Here is a 13,515-nt window from a genome sequence, read left to right as displayed (position 1 = left end):
ATGTCTCAAAAAAAAAAAAAAAAAAAATTATTTCCCACTCTTGATTCTAATGCTCAGCTAGCATATCTATTCCATTAGGCAAACATGATTCTAACCCTAAAACCTGATTAAGGAAACACAAAGAGGAAAATCCGGAGCTTCCTTATTCATCACTTTCTACACCCGTTTTACTGGGGAGGCCACAGAGGCTCACAGCGCTGAAGGAGGGATGCAGCCAGCGGGGTTCCTGCAGGTGGGCCCCACTTGGCACTGCATGCCTGGTCCCCACGGTCCATGGTAGCTTGCCTACTATTCACTAAAAAGCAGTATCAGGTAACAACCCATCAAACTGTAATCCCAGCACTTTGGGAGGCTGAGGCAGGAGGATCGCTTTAGCCCAGAATTCAAGACCAGCCTGGGTAACACAGGGAGACCTCATCTCTACAAAAAATAAAGATTAGCTGGGTGTCATGGCACATGCCTGTAGTTCCAGCTATTTGGGAGGCTGAGGTGGGAGGATTGCTTGAGCCCAGGAGGTCGAGGCTGCAATGACTTTTTATGGAGTTAGGCAACATGATTCTTAAGTTCTTTTGGAAAAATAGGCAGAAAATATATCAAAGCATGCAAAACATAATGTAAAATATGATGAAAATGAAACACGGTAGGAGAGGCCTTCTAAATTGTAGGAAATATTGTAAAGTTGTGGTAATTTAAATGGCGTGGTACGACCCCAAAATGTAAGTAAAAATTATTTCAAATAGATTCTAACGCACATAGGAAGGTATTATGTGTTAAATTAAGCAACACAAAACAATGGAGGTTGGCAACATTATTTAACAAATTCTGGTAGGATAATTGAGGTGGGAAGGAAATACATTTCTGTCCATCTACTGTGTTAAGAAGATAAATATCATTTCAAAACACAGAACAACTACAAAATCACAGAACATAATCTTGTGGGCATATGACTCTCACAACTGAGACAATGGAGTCTGCGGACAGTCACAGTTATGCAGAGATCACACGGCTACTGACTGATGGGGGTGAATCGGAGCATCCATGTGTTCACAGATTAGCTAATTAACTACAATGTGGAAAATGAACATCAAAAGAAACACCAATGAAACAAGAAAATATTTAGAGCACAATGGCAAACAGTTAATATTTATATTCTTCAAGAATCTGTGGCCAGGCAAAGTGGCTCATGCCTGTAAACTTGGGAGGCTGAGGCGGATAGATCACTTGAGGTCAGGAGTTTGAGACCATCCTGGCCAACATGGTGAAACCCCGTCTCTACCAAAAACACAAAAAATTAGCCGGGCGTGGTGGCGGGTGCCTGTAGTCCCAGCTACTCAGGAGGCTGAGGTAGGAGAATCACTTGAACCCGGGAGGCAGGGGTTGCAGTGAGCCAAGATTTTGTCACTGCATTCCAGCCTGGGCAAGAGAGGGAGACTCCGTCTCAAAAAAAAAAAAAAAAAAAAGAATTTGTAAAAGAAGATTAAAAATACCTCCAATGGGCATATGGGAAATCTCTGTACTTTCCTCTCAATTTTGCTGTGAACCTAAACTGCTCTAAAAAATAAAGTCTTAAAAAAGGGAAAAAAGCACAGTGACTCACAGGACAAACAGGAAAGGTCATGGTGACGTAACTTGCACTTGAGAAGAAACAAATTCCAAATAACTGTCAGAGATTAGTTCAACTTTCCTAATTGCCAAAGACATGCAAATTAAAACCAAAGAGGAAATCTCCTTTTGACCTGCAAAAACAAAATCTCTACAAACTCAATACTCATGAACCTATGAGGAAATAGGCATTTTCATATGTTGCTGATAGAATTATAAACTAGTAAAATTCTTTAGAGGAACAACTGGCAAAAATCTATCAAGAACCACACAATGGGTTCTTGAGCCGGGCATGGTGGCTCACGCCTGTAATCCCAGCATTTTGAGAGGCAGAGGTGGTGGATCACCCGAGATCAGGAGTTTGAGGCCAGCCTGGCCAACATAGTGAAACCTTGTCTCTACTAAAAATACAAAAAATTAGCCGGGCATGGTGGCAGGCACCTGTAATCCCAGCTACTCGGGAGGCTGAGGCAGGAGAATCGCTTGAACCCAGGAGGCGGAGGTTTCAGTGAGCTGAGATTGTGCCATTGCACTCCAGCCTGGGTGACAGAGCGAGACTCCATCTCAAAAAAACCCCCCAAAACCACAGAATGTTCATGGTACATGCTACAGCAAGCCCACTTACATGAATTATTTCTCCCAGGAATGTTTAACAACAAAATTAATGTTAAAAAAAAAAACAAAGGATATATGTACACAAGTTCTTATAGTGTTTTATTTATTTCATACAGGGTCTCACTCTGTCACCTGGGCTGGAATGCAGTGGCAAGACCATGGCTTCCTGCAGCCTCAACCTCCTGGGCTGAGGCAATCCTCCCACTTCAGCCTCCTCAGTAGCTAGGACTACAGGTGCATCCATTACACTCAGCTAATTTTTACATTTTCTGTAGCTACGTGGTTTCGCCATGTTGCCCAGGCTGGTCTTGAACTCCTGGGCTCAAGTGATCCACATACCTTGGCCTCCCAAAGTGCTGGGATTGCAGGTGCGAGCCACTGCGCCTGGCTGCATAGTTTCTAACAGCAAGAACCGGGAAATGGCTTTAACTCGAGTAGGAGTAGGGAACCACAGCATGCCGGTGTGGCCTGCCCTGGAGGGAGGCGGCCTCCACTGCCTGGGCACTGAGGGTAAACTCAGTCTCTTTTTCAGAAAGTGCATGCTCCATTTTTTGATTGATACAAGAAGCTGAAACAAGAGTGGACTCAGACCCAAGGCCTGTCCCAGGACGCAGCCCAAAGGGCACCCTGTGCTTAGGTCCCGCAAGACACTCAGTGTCCTTGAATTATGCACGGGGAAGGCTGCGAGGTGCCACTGCTCCCTGGAGGCCCTCCCACAGGGGACCGAGAATGTTTTTGGCCCTGCCTGTGCCTGGGAGATGTCTACCATCTGAGTGATGAATGGATAGATCCTGGGAGGTGCCATGGCCCAGCCTGGGGGCTGGAGTGAAGGTCAGCATTAGGAAGGGGCATCTGCTCCATACTCCACCCGCTGCCCTCCCCACACAGGACCCACAGCCAGAGGTATCGCACACAAGGGCACATCTTCATCCTCTCTCCCCCACTCCCACCCCTTCCCCATGGGCAACCCAGGAGGCTGCCTTTGGGGTTCAGTGAAGCCCCGTGTGCACAAGCTGGCCTGTGTCCCAGGATAGCCAAGTCCCGTTTGCACAGCCTGGATGGTTCTAGGGCTTTCTGGGGGCATGGCTGCCGCAGTGGAGTGTCCACAGGGGAGGCGGGGGTAGATGCTGAGCTGCAACGAGCCCCCACCACCAGACACGTTCCACCTGCCCACCCTTTCACTCACTGCCGGGATCTGCTTAGCGTCACCCCATGTCTGACCTTTCATGTTGACGCACAGGCCTGATTTCATCCCCAAACTCAGGAGGATGTGAAACCAGGCAGTTAATCACCTGATGGGAAAGACGCCATGGTGGGCTCAGTGCCACACTCAGCACTAAGTCACCCCAGGGTCTGGAGAAGGTCTCTCCATCTGTGCCTCCCCCCAGGGCCAGAAGACTTCAGACAAAAAGGTGCTGAGGACGACACAGTGGTCCCTGGGTGTGGAGGGGTGAGGCCAGCAGTTGCCCGTCCCAGCCGCAGCCTCCAAGCTCCCCCAACATGAGGGCTCCTCTGCTGTGGGTCCTCACAGATGCATTTCTCCCAGAGCTTTCCGAGAAGGGAAACGGGGCTCCTCCTCCCCATCCCAGAGACCCCCAGCCCAGCAGGCAGGTGTCATCAGATCCTCTGGGGATCCTCATCAGAACCCGCCACGGAGCACACATGTTAAGTGAGGCGACCCTGACCTGAACACATTCCAGGGGCGGCTGCCAAGGACTCTGAGCCCTGGTTTATTTCCCCAGTGCTGAAAGCCAGCAGAAGGTGCTCCCTGCACAACCGCGGCCACTCGTGCCAAGGAGACTCGGGGAAGGTGGAATGACACCCCCAAGGGGCGGCCTGAGCAGGGCCGGCATATCCCCAGCCACTGCCCCACCCTGCCCAGCTCTGCACAGCTGTGTCTACAGCCCTTCCCCATGGGGACCGGGCACCCCAGCTGATGCCTGTGCAGGCCTCGGGAGTGGCGTCCTCAGGGGAGCCAGACTGTGCGAGCTGGATGGCTTTCCTGGCACAGCCACCTCCATCTCTCCTCCTCCGCCCCCTTCTCTATAAGCCACAGCCTGGAGTCTTCGAGGACCCGGCTCCCAGGGGCTCTTCCTGCTCCTCCACCTCCCGCTGGGCTGGCTGTCAGCGCTGAAGGCCCCAGGAGGTCAGGGGTCAGCAGCCGGGTTTGTGTGTCCCTGGGGTGTGCTCTGGAGATGCCTGGAAAGATTCTCCCACCCAGGGGGCGCAGAGGGTGGGGGAACAGGCATCCAGCCAGGCCTTTCCTCACAAGAACTGGCTTCACGCCCAGTGCAGACCACACAGAGAGGGGCACGGCAGGAGATGGTGCGGAGGTGGGCAGGGAGGGAGGTGGGCAGGAAGGGCAGCCTCGGCCTGGGCAGTGCTCACCTTTGGATCCTCTGAGACCTGGCTGTGCTGGGCACTGCCATTTGTCCTGTCCGTGCCTGCGGGCCTTTCATGGAGCCCACGCTATTCCATCAGCACACACAGGGACAACAGCACCACAGCCACCAGCAGAGCACAGAGGAGCCCCAGTGCTCGTGGGCACATAGCAAGTTCCAGGGCGGACACCTCCATGAACAAACCCACGAGGGCACCGAGGCAGCCCCAGATGCTGTGCTGGGAGCTCCTGATGCGCAAGACAGGCCTCAGGGAGGTGGGGGGGCTCCAGTGCCAGGCCGGGCAGGGGCAGGGGCAGGCGGCGGGCAGGACTCTGTGAACAGCCCATCCCAAGACCTCATGGGGTATCGAGCTCAGCAGGAATCCAGGAGGACGCCACGCCCTCGGTCCAGAGAGCCCTCGTGATTTCAGAAGAAGCCTGCCTCTCAGTTCCTGCTCAAATTCAAAACACAAGCAGCTGTTCCCATGTTGCTGCTGAGTTCTGAAGAATTTCCTGACTTGACTCTTTTAGCAGGAGACACAAAGAAGGCAGCAGGAGGGAGATGCAGCAGGCTGGGAAGAACCCCGAGATGTTGGTGCACCCTGCCCAAGTCAACATCGTGTAGACCCAGAATGTCATGCCTGGCGCTGGCCATGCTGAGCCGCAGTACCACAGCAGACATTTGTCTCCCGTCCCGCAATTACCACGCCGGGCTGCAGCCCCACTCCCAGGGGCCTGGAGCCCCATCCTCTGGGCAGCTCCTGGGGCTGGGGGAGGGCCCATCATTGCCCAGCACGGGGTCAGCAGGGCAGGGCAGGGCAGGATCCACAGTGGCAGCCTCAGGTAACCGAAGCTGAGGTGACCTGAGGCTGCCATGGTCAGTATTTACAAACCTGGAAGCTTTAGGGCAGAGGGATGGGGGCATCCCAGCTGGTATGGAAGTGAAGTCTGGTTCTCTGGGGCCCAGTGACCTCAGAAGCCTAGCAGGGCAGGCTGTGGCCCCATCCCTCTGGCATCTTCCCCCAGGACACCTTTTCCCTGCCTAAGATGGCACTCAGACCCTGAAGCTGTATCGGGTGGGGTGGGATAGGTGTGGCCACTTCCCTCTTAAATCAACCAGCATTTCTTGTTTGGGTGAGGAAATCTGATGTGAGGCTTTTTAAAACCCGTGTTTTATAGCTGAGTCCAGCACATTCCAGATTCTTCTCTTGTCTGTTCTGCCTTCTCTCTCCCTCCCCTGCACCCACAGGAAGGTCTCTGGAACTGAGAGTTCCCGATGACACATTTGTCATGTTTTCCATACCTCCTCAAATTAGATTGCAGCCCCAGTTAATACATTAAATCACATCATGCCTCCATCAGCAAACCAAGGCTGCAGCTTAATAAGATGATAACCCCTGGTAAATGACACACCAACCAGCTTGCAGGGGAGCCTGGCCCCGCTGAGCTTATTCGGCCACTTTTCAGGGACCCGTTCCATGCAGCTGTGTGGAAGACACCCCACACATGTTAGAGAGGGCTCAGGAATCACCCCCAAGCCTTGCTCACAACAAACAACCTGACAAAAACCACCAACCAGGTAATAAAGCAACAGGATGAGCAAAGGAGCGGGGTCACGGTCAGGGCAAGGGCTGTCAGAGCCCAGCAAGCACCTCCGTGCAGACCCACGCCGGGCACCTAAGGTCCAAGGGCAAGTGTGGTGGCTACAAACCCTAAATGAGGAAAAAAAAAAAGCAGACCCGGCCGGGCGCGGTGGCTCAAGCCTGTAATCCCAGCACTTTGGGAGGCCGAGACGGGCGGATCACGAGGTCAGGAGATCGAGACCATCCTGGCTAACACGGTGAAACCCCGTCACTACTAAAAATACAAAAAACTAGCCGGGCGAGGTGGCGGGCGCCTGTAGTCCCAGCTACTCGGGAGGCTGAGACAGGAGAATGGCGTAAACCTGGGAGGCGGAGCTTGCAGTGAGCTGAGATCCGGCCACTGCACTCCATCCAGCCCAGGCGACAGAGTGAGACTCCGTCTCAAAAAAAAAAAAAAAAAAAAAAAAAAAAAAAAAAAAAAAAAAAAAAAAGCAGACCCACAGCCAGGGCAGGGACCCAAGAATGACTCTGTGCAGAGGAGTCTCTCTCTCTCTCTCTCTCTTTTTTTTTTAAATTATACTTTAGTTCTAGGGTACATGTGCACAACGTGCAGGTTTGTTACATATGTATACATGTGCCATGTTGGTGTGCTGCACCCATCAACTCGTCATTTACATTAGGTATCTCTCCTAATGCTATCCCTCCCCCCTCCCCCTACCCCACGACAGGCCCTGGTCTGGCTCTGTCACCCAGGCTGGAGTGCAGTGGCGCCATCGTGGCTCACGGCAGCCTTGACCTCCCAAGCTTGAGTGATCCTCCTGCCTCAGCCTCCCAAGCAGCTGGGCCTACAGGTGTGCAACAAGATGTACAACTAATTTTTACTTTTTTTATAGAGATGGAGTCTCACTTTGTTGTCCAGGCTGTTCCCAAACTCCTGGGCTCAAGTAATTCTTCTGCCTTGGCCTCCCAAAGTGTTGGGATTATAGGTGAGAGCCACTGCACCAGGCCATGAGGAGTCTTCCATTCTTTTTTTTTTTTTTTTTTTTTTTTGAGACAGAGTCTCGCTCTGTCACCCAGGCTGGAGTTCAGTGGCCGGATCTCAGCTCACTGCAAGCTCCGCCTCCCGGGTTCACGCCATTCTCCTGCCTCAGCCTCCCAAGTAGCTGGGACTACAGGCGCCCGCCACCTCGCCCGGCTAGTTTTTTGTACTTTTTTAGTAGAGACGGGGTTTCACCGTGTTAGCCAGGATGGTCTCGATCTCCCGACCTCGGGATCCGCCCGTCTCGGCCTCCCAAAGTGCTGGGATTACAGGCTTGAGCCACCGCGCCCGGCCTATTCATTTTTTACTTCTATTCAATGTCCCGAGTAAAGCAGGGGTCACAGGGGCCCTCCTTCCCATCTGCTTTGATAGAGGAGGCAAGCCTGCCAGGCCGGCACCAGGAGCTGGCACGAGCATGTCTCAGTCCCCACTTACTACTGTGTGTGTATCCCACAAAAGGCTGGCCGGCCACATTTGTCTGTGTCACTCATGGGAAGGTGAGTCCCCTTTGACACACAGTTGTTGTTAAATGAGATCTCTGATTTCAGAAGAGTCTGGAAGCTTCCCTCTGCCATATACCAAGATACCTGCAGGCCCAGCCCAGGGCCCCGGGACAGCTGTGACTTTGGGCAGCAGGCATGTGGCGGCTCTGGCCCCAAGGCTCCTGCCTTCAGAGTCCCCTGCCCTCTATGTCAGCCTGGTTTTGGATACCAGACCCCAATAATTGCCTGGTTTTGCTTGCTTGCCTTCTGCCCCAGCTGCCAAGCCTCAACTGCACTTGGCTTAGAGAGGGGCCTTTTGGCCGGGCGCGGTGGCTCAAGCCTGTAATCCCAGCACTTTGGGAGGCCGAGACGGGCGGATCACGAGGTCGGGAGATCGAGACCATCCTGGCTAACATGGTGAAACCCCGTCTCTACTAAAAAATACAAAAAACTAGCCGGGCGAGGTGGCAGGCGCCTGTAGTCCCAGCTACTGGGGAGGCTGAGGCAGGAGAATGGCGTAAACCCGGGAGGCGGAGCTTGCAGTGAGCTGAGATCTGGCCACTGCACTCCAGCCTGGGCGGCAGAGCGAGACTCTGTCTCCAAAAAAAAAAAAAAAAAAAAAGAGAGGGGCCTTTCCCAGAGCCTACGTCCCCCATCAGGTCACCTGCCTGGCTCACAGTCCTTGAGACCAGCTGGGACCCTGCTCGGTCAGGAGCAGCCCCTGAGAGCAGCCGGCTGTCTGGCTGCCTGCCGGTTGGCCTCACTTTGGGGTCCCGCTCATCCAGCAGACACAGTGCCACCTACCCACACCTGGCGATGGCCCATACCTGGTGATGGCCTGCCTGCAGGCAGCCTAGCGCCTCTCACCCTATTTGTGCCTTTGTGTTCTCTCCAGGGCCCTCTTCTCCACCAATCACTTGGACAAATGTGCCCACCCTAGAACCCCAGACCCTCACTGCTATAGGAGACCCCTGGAAGGCTGCCCTTGGCCCACTGCCAGGCTTGGTGTCTCAATGTGATGGACCGTACCAGGTTGGTGGGGACGTTGCCAGGGTGGAGGCAGCACCTGAAGGCTGGCATCCCCATCTCAGGAGGCCACAGTTATATGGCAGCAGGGCATCCCTCCACCTCCACTGGGAACCAGGAGGGAGCCATGGGTACCAGCTGTGCGAGCCTAGGCAGGTGAAGCAGCAATCACAACAGCTCCGCCTCCGCCAGGCTGCTGCTGACCTGAATAAGTCAATGGAAGTTACGTGCTCGACACAAAGCCCGGCACGTGGTAATAAACGCCAGCTACAGTAAACGTGTTTCTTGGAATAAGTTAAGGGATAATTAGGTAAACATTCAGCAGGCGGTGAGGACTCACTGATAGTTTGGAGAATAAATCAATATGAGATTCAGGTGAGATGAGGAAGGTTTGGGAAAGGGACGATTTAAGAAGGCACGGGCCAAGTGCACAGGGAAACTTAGTGCATGACGAAGGTGTCATCTCAGGTCACCGGGAGCAGAGATGGACGTTTGCATAAATGGGACAAGTGGGTAGCCCATCCAGAAAAAGGTAACATTTGATTCACAGTTCACACCATACACAAGAATAAACTGGAATAAACTCCGACGGGCCAAAGATTTGGATGGAAGCAGTGGGATCACACAGGATAGAGACAACCTGGCAAATTCCTCTTTCCCCTGAATGTGGGGAGCGGCTTTTCCGTTATGACTCTACTCCAGAGGTGATCAAAGATGGATGGTTTTGACCACATTAAAAAGTGTGGCAACAAAAACACCAAAAGTCAAAGTTGAAAGACAACCAACAAACTAGGAGAAAATATCTACTGCACATGAGGGGCAGAGGCCTAACCCTCATCTCACATCCAAAGAACTCCTTAAGAAGGACCTGAGAGAAAATAGGAAAAGACACAATTTGCCAAAAAGATAAAAGAACGACCTGTAAACATACGAAAGATGTTCAGATTCGCTCCTAAGTACAGAAATGCAAATTCACATGCTGCTGAGACATTGTTCCTCACTTATCAGACAGCGACACTTCTACTGTACGACAACACAGTCTGTTGGTGGGTCTGGGGAAACGGGCACCCCACACGCTGCTGGTGGGAACGCAAACTGGCATAAGCCTTCTAGAGGTATGCTGCAAAACCTAACACGTTCCTCCTGCTCTCACCTCTGGTCCTGCGACTCCACTTCTGGTATCTATTCTGAACAGTCAGCTCTGGTGCTGGGAAAACACGGATGCACGAGGCCACTCACATCGATGCTGAAATGGGAAAACACTGGCCACAACCTAAGTGCCTCCGCTCGCTTGGCTTCTGCCCCGGCTGAAAGGAAAATGGCTGAAAAACTCTGCACGGTGGAGTACTATACAGCTGTAAAAATGAGGGAGGAGGCTCCCTCTGCACTGACAAGGAGAGATTTCCAGATTATGCTGTTAAGTGAAGAAAAACCAAAGTACAAAGGAGTGTCATTAGTATACAACCCTTTATACAAGAAAGAAGGGGATATAAGAAAAAATGCAGGCATCTGCTCATTTGTGCAAAAGATATACAGGAAAGAAAGACCAGAAACTGATGAGATAAGTTGCCCACAGGAATTGGGTGGGAACAGGGTGAAAGGAATGAGAGAAATGGGAAGGGGCAGTAGGAGGAGGGACAGTGCCAGTTGTCCGAACACACCTTTGCGCAGAGAGCTCTGCCCCTGGAACCAGTGTGATGATTAGCTTTATGTGCCAACTTGGCCAGAGTACAGTACCCAGTGACTCAGTCAAACACACATTTAGATGTCACTGTGGGAGTATTTGGGAGATGTGGTTAACATCTATCATCAGCTGTCTTTAAGGGGATAATCCTTGATGCTGGGGGTGGGGCCTCGCCCAGCCAACGGGAAGGCCTTACCAGCACGTTCGGAAATTCTGCCTCAAGAATCCTGCATGAGCTCCCAAGAGCCTCCAGCCTGCTGGCCTGCTGGGCCCCGTGATCAGGCAAGCCAATTTTTTGAAACAATATTGTTTTACCCAGCCTTTCTCAATACCATGGCTTAAACAGAGATTCACCCATGTTTTATTCTAGCATCTACATGGTTCCATGGGTTCCATCTAAATCCCTGGTGTGTGTGTATACCCACACATATACATATATGGCTTGGTCTCTAGATACCATTCTCCAACAAAAGGAACTAGGGTTTCTTGGAGAAATGACTGACTTCAGGGCTGGGGCACAAAATGTATAAGATAAGCCTGGAACATCTTGTGGTACCAGAAGAAAGAAAGTGCTCAAAAAAAGCCAGGGGCAATGTCAAAAAGACACAAAAAAGGCTCTCCAATAGCCAAGCCTGGGACCAACTTAAGGGGCCTTGTGATAGCACTGGGCCCCCCAGACGATCCGGATTCTCGCATCTCAAAGCCACCTGATTAGTGTTGCCAGTTCCGTCTGTGCCTTCATTCCCCTTTGCTGTGTAATGTGACACACTCACAGTTCCAGGAATTAGGCATGGACATCTCTGGGGGGCATCATTCTGCCAAATGCAGACCCCAGGGGCTGGCAGGCCTGGGCCGACCTGCTGAGATGCTGTTGTGATGTGGACTTTTCCTTCCTGGTTCCTAAAATATCTTGATTTTTTTTTTTTTAGACGGAGTCTCACTCTGTCACCCAGGCTGAAGTGCAGTGGCGCTATCTCGGCTCACTGCAAGCTCCGCCTCCCAGGTTCACGCCATTCTCCTGCCTCAACCTCCCCAGTAGCTGGGACTACAGGTGCTCGCCACCACGCCCAGCTCTTTTTTTTGAGATGGAGTCTCACTGTCGCCCAGGCTGGAGTGCAGTGGCATGATCTCATGTCACTGCAACCTCCACCTCTTGGGTTCAAGCAATTCTCCTGCCTCAGCCTCCCGAGTAGCTGGGATTACAGGTGTGTGCCACCACGCCCAGCTAATTTTTATATTTTTAGTAAAGACGGGGTTTCACCATGTTGGCCAGGCTGGTCTGGAACTCCTGACCTCAGCTGATCCACCTGCCTTGGCCTCCCAAAGCGCTGGGATCACAGGTGTGAGCCACAGTGCCTGGCTAGATTTTAAAAAAAATTATTATTATACTTTAAGTTCTAGGGTACATGTGTACAACGTGCAGGTGTGTTACATATGTATACACGTGCCATGTTGGTGTGCTGCACCCATTATGGGTGCACATGTATAATAATAATAAAAAGAAAGAAAGAAAGAAAATTTCTCTAGTTCCAGCTATTGCCACTCGGCTCCTCCGAGGATGGCGAACTCTCTGGCCTCAGGGCTAATTATTCCTGTTTGCGCTCTGGCACTGTCGGAAGCCATCTGTGGTGGCTTCCATTTCTAAGGACGCCCCACCACGGCTGCTTGTAGAACACTCGTGCGTTACCCTGCTGTCTTCTGCCAGGCCTCTGGTTCACAATCAATCTACACAAATCAACCATCACTTCCACAGAGCTGGCCGGGGAGAGTGCTTTTCTCCAGGGGCCCCCCACTGTGCCTTCCCTGGATCGTAATAAAATGCAATCTTAATTTAAATACAAATGACTCAGCTGTGGCAGAAAGCCAGTTAGCCTAAAGAACAGGCTGTTCTGATTTTTAACAACCTCTCCCTGCTCAACTCATTTTTCAGCTTAGAAAAGCAGACCCTGAAATCTTGGAGAAGCCTTGAGTACAGTAGAGTGAGGAGACCCTGCTGAGGGCACAGGGAGGCCCCCAGAGACCCCAGAGTGAGGAGACCCTGCTGAGGGCACAGGCAGGCCCCCAGAGACCCCAGAGGGTTGGGGTGGGCTCCCTGGTTCACTGTGTCTCATCAGGGGCCTCTGAGGCTGGAGCCGTGACTTTGGCCCTCCCACCTTTGGGAGCGCCAACTCTCCCACCAGAACCGGGGCAGAGGCTGTGGAGTTTCCGCTGTTTAAATCCCAGGATGCACACCTGCATATACCCCATGCCTTCCTACTTTTTAAAAAGTTTGGGCTCCCAAGGTAGAGAGCTGCCTCAACAACAGTGCATTGAGCATGGACTCTGCTGGGACCAAAGGAGTCCCCTGAGGTGGACGAAGCAGGTAGAGGGCACACAGCCGACGGGAGAAAACAGAGGCCACTCATCTGCCAGCCTCAGAGAGAAGAGGGCAGGCTGTGGCCAGCGGGGCTCTGAGGGTACAGGGAGGCCCAAACCCAGGCCCAGAGGGTTAGTGGGAGCTACCCAGCCATGGGCTTTCTCCCTGTGCTCACACCAGCCCGCAGCCCACAGGGGAGGGGTGATGAGCCCAACCAGGGATCTTCAATCCCACAGACATGTGCCAGGTGTGTCCTGGACCCTCAGGGTACACCACAGCCACATGTACTCTTGGTGTGGGACCTTGGTGCAACCTTTCCTCCGTGAAGACCCTCCCCAGGGCCTCCTCCCTGCCCCTGGCCCTCCCTACTGGTCCCCAGGGCTCCCTTTCTCTCAGGCACTGGGGAAAGCGCTTGTCATCAGTGGGGCACCAGGACTTGCACTGCGCTGTGAACCAATAGACAGATTTCTATGTGAATTTCGCGTGGCAGGGAGGCGGTGGCCGTCAGCTCCACACACCCTCTGTGGACCCCACTACTCACCCACTGCAGCCCCAGGACACCCCAGCACCTCCCACAGAGGCAGAAACAAGGACTCGAAAGTCGATCGCGGACATGCCGAGTTCTGATCCCTGCTCTGGAGGCAGAGGAGCCTGGGCCTGCTGGGGAGAACCCCCAGGCCTGCTGATGGGGGCCCAGTACCCAGGAGGCTGAGGGAGGCAATGAGGGAGTCCCTCAAGTGGGAAGAAG

The 13,515-nt window shown here is 52.7% G+C and overlaps 1 protein-coding gene across 1 annotated transcript in view; it reads right to left on the bottom strand.

Annotated features, from left to right (window-relative positions):
- The window catches only part of RAMP1 (receptor activity modifying protein 1), a 55,229-nt gene that overhangs the window by 22,766 nt on the left and 18,948 nt on the right, over nt 1–13,515 (bottom strand). The window lies entirely within an intron of this gene.

This window comes from Macaca mulatta, chromosome 12, assembly GCF_049350105.2.
Source record: "Macaca mulatta isolate MMU2019108-1 chromosome 12, T2T-MMU8v2.0, whole genome shotgun sequence".
NCBI lineage: Eukaryota > Metazoa > Chordata > Mammalia > Primates > Cercopithecidae > Macaca > Macaca mulatta.
The sequence above is the reverse complement of the archived record's forward strand: the minus strand, read 5'-3'. Positions and strand labels throughout refer to the sequence as shown.